The following is a 3,067-nucleotide window of genomic DNA, read 5'->3' on the forward strand; positions in this document are numbered from 1 at the left end:
ATATATAGCGCTCCGTCCCCTATTATAGTAGTTTAGTAACCCGCGCTATAGTATTACGATAAACGCTTAACGCCTAAGCGCCGCTAAATACTATAGCCTAACCGCTATTCTCTTAGCCTTAGCTAGCTCTATCGCTAAAGTAAGAATCGCGCGCTTCCTACGCTAAACGCTAACCGTTATATTAATAATAAGGGTTAGCGACTCCTAACTAATAACGCTAATAAATAGTCTAATCGCTAATATAAAGACTATCGCCGTAACCGCCTTAAAGATTAGGTTAACGCCTCCGCCGAAAAAACCGCCGCTAAGCCCGTGTCTAGAGATAAAGTTAATATAGAACCTAAGTACTACTATACCGAGGGGAACTCTAAGGGTTTTATAGACTTTACGGACGATAATAGCGCGGGTAACGAATAGAGTAATTAACTATATTAGGTCGCCGATAGACCCGGAGTTATACCTAAGTACGCTGATCTTTACTAGGTATATTAGGAGTATAGTAAATACTACTAACCTATAAGGTTAAATCTAAAGACTATCCGACACGAAAAGACCTACTCTTAGCCGTACTAATTAAAGGAGTAGAGCGGATAGGACTTACCGCTAATTAACGGTATTATCTAAGAAGTTAGGGATCCTTTTAATAGTCTTTACGGGTACACATATACCCGGATCTAAGCCCGTGGTTCTCCTATAGGCGCGCTATTCGATATTTACGTCGACTTAGGAGCCTCCCGCTATATAGTAAGCTAATAGCTCCTTAGTCGATTTCCCGATAAATATATCGATTCTACTAAGCGCGCCGTATTATAAGGTATAGGATCGATAAAGACCCTAGGATAGGCTACCTTTACCGTACTAAATCGAGGTATAGTAGGTAATAAAAAAAAGATTAGCCGCTTATATATCGGGGCCTAGATTATCCCTAAGCTTAACGCCGGTCTTCTCTTAGGATAGGAATTTAACTATCCTAATAGGCTAGATATCCTTAACACGTAGGAAGCTATTTATATTAGCGCCTACTAGGGCTTAACGGTTCTTATAAAGGTATTCGCTAAATATTCTCTAATCTAGCGGAAACTTAAGGCTACTAAACGTTTAGTTACTATACCGCGAACGTATAGATTCGTGCTAATTAATAAGCCCGATATTAACCTTAATTCCCTAAAGCTTTTCCCGGATATAAAGGGCTCTCCGAACTATATCCTTAATAACTAGTCTATAATACCTATCTTTAACGCCGATAACCGGCTATTAGTTATAGCTAAAGACACTAAGCTAGGTTATATAGAGTTATTCTAGGTAGAAGGTTATTAGTATACTAACCGCGACGACGCGCGAGATATCCTACTTAAGCGTATAAAGGAAAAACCGCCTAGTAAGGCTAAAGGCGATATCTTCCGTGGGTATATTACTCCCGAAGGTAAGCTAGGTATCGCTAAAAGCCTAAACGCCCCTATAAAGATTACTAAAGAAGGGGTAACGATCTACCGCTATAGTGACCGGTTTGTACGCCGGTTTAGTAAGATTATCGAGAAGTATCCGAAGGTTTAAACCGACTAAGGCGTTATTAATATACCTCCTAAGGAGTATATAAAGGTCCTTTTAGTCGATAGATAGTATAATTAGAAGATTAGCCAGAAGCTATATCCCCTTAGCCGTAACGATTAGCGATTTTTAGATAAGACCCTAAATAAACTCTATAAGTAAGGATAAATAGAATAGCCAACTTAGCCTACGCTATTCGGAGCCTTAGTATTTATTATATAGCGAACTATGAACGGGAAGCGTAAAGGCCGAATAATAGTTAACCTATATACCCTAAATAAGGTTATTATTCCCGATATATACCCGATACCGTTATAAGATAAGGTAGTCCGCCGCCTCCAAGGGAAGAAGTTTATTTCCGTTATTAACGCTTAAGCCTTTTTCCACTAGTTCCCGGTATATAAGCCGCACCGTAAAAGGTTTACTATCGTCTTATATTAAGGATAAAAGCGTTCGAAGGTCGCGTTTATAGGCTTTCGTAATTTGCTAGCCTATATCTAACGCTATATAGATAAGCTACTCTAACCGTATAAGAAGTTCGCCGCCGCCTGTATTAACGATATCGTTATAGCCTCCGATACTAAGGAGAAATACGCTTAGTATCTAGAGACTATCCTAGCGCTATTTAGCCGGAAGCGGATCTTTATCTCCCCGGGTAAATCCTTTATTAGCTACCTATTAGTATAGCTTTTAGGATTTAAGGTCAATACTTTAAGCCTCTTTAATATAAAAGAACGCACCGATACCCTATAAAGGATCTGTCCGCTATTATCACTCTAATCGCTTAAGTAATAAAGTAGTATAACCGGATAGCTACAGTATCTTATCCCGAGATTCGCTTACTAAATCGCCTCCTTTTAATAACGGAAGACTACCCTACTCGCGGAGGCTTATTAGCTCGAAAAGGACTAGGGATAAGTATATAAGGCCTATACTAAATAAATAGTATTCGAGCTTACGGCTAAAGAGATAGCGTTATTTAAGGACGTTATAGATACACTTATCTTAGATATCTACCTCTTTCACTATAACCTAGGGAAGATCCTCTTTATCTAGCTAAACGCCTCTAAGGAGCACGGCTTCTCCGCTATACTATTCTAGCTTATTGATAAGACTAAATAGCTCGTTAAAGATACTATTAGTAAGACCTTTATTCGTCTAATACTTTATATTAATAAGGGTCTTAATATAGCCGAGTAAAAATACTAGCCGACTAAATTAAAGGTCGCCTACTTAGTATAGACTATTCGTAAAACCCGAACTATTATTTAGTCCGCTCGTCGTAATCCGATTATTATTCTCACGGACTATGCCGTTACCGTTAGTATTATAAAGTCTACCACGCTATATAGCACGGATAAGACTAGGTTAAATATAAAGCTTATCCTCTTTTTAGAGTTCCTTAGCTAATTCTAATTAGATTATCGGTATATCCCCGGGAAAACGAATATTATAACTAACGCCTTATTACAGCTACCTATAATAAACCCTCCGGAAGCGGAAGATAATAGGGAACTAG

This window comes from Sodiomyces alkalinus (genome assembly GCF_003711515.1).
Source record: "Sodiomyces alkalinus F11 unplaced genomic scaffold SODALscaffold_3, whole genome shotgun sequence".
NCBI classification, from domain to species: domain Eukaryota; kingdom Fungi; phylum Ascomycota; class Sordariomycetes; order Glomerellales; family Plectosphaerellaceae; genus Sodiomyces; species Sodiomyces alkalinus.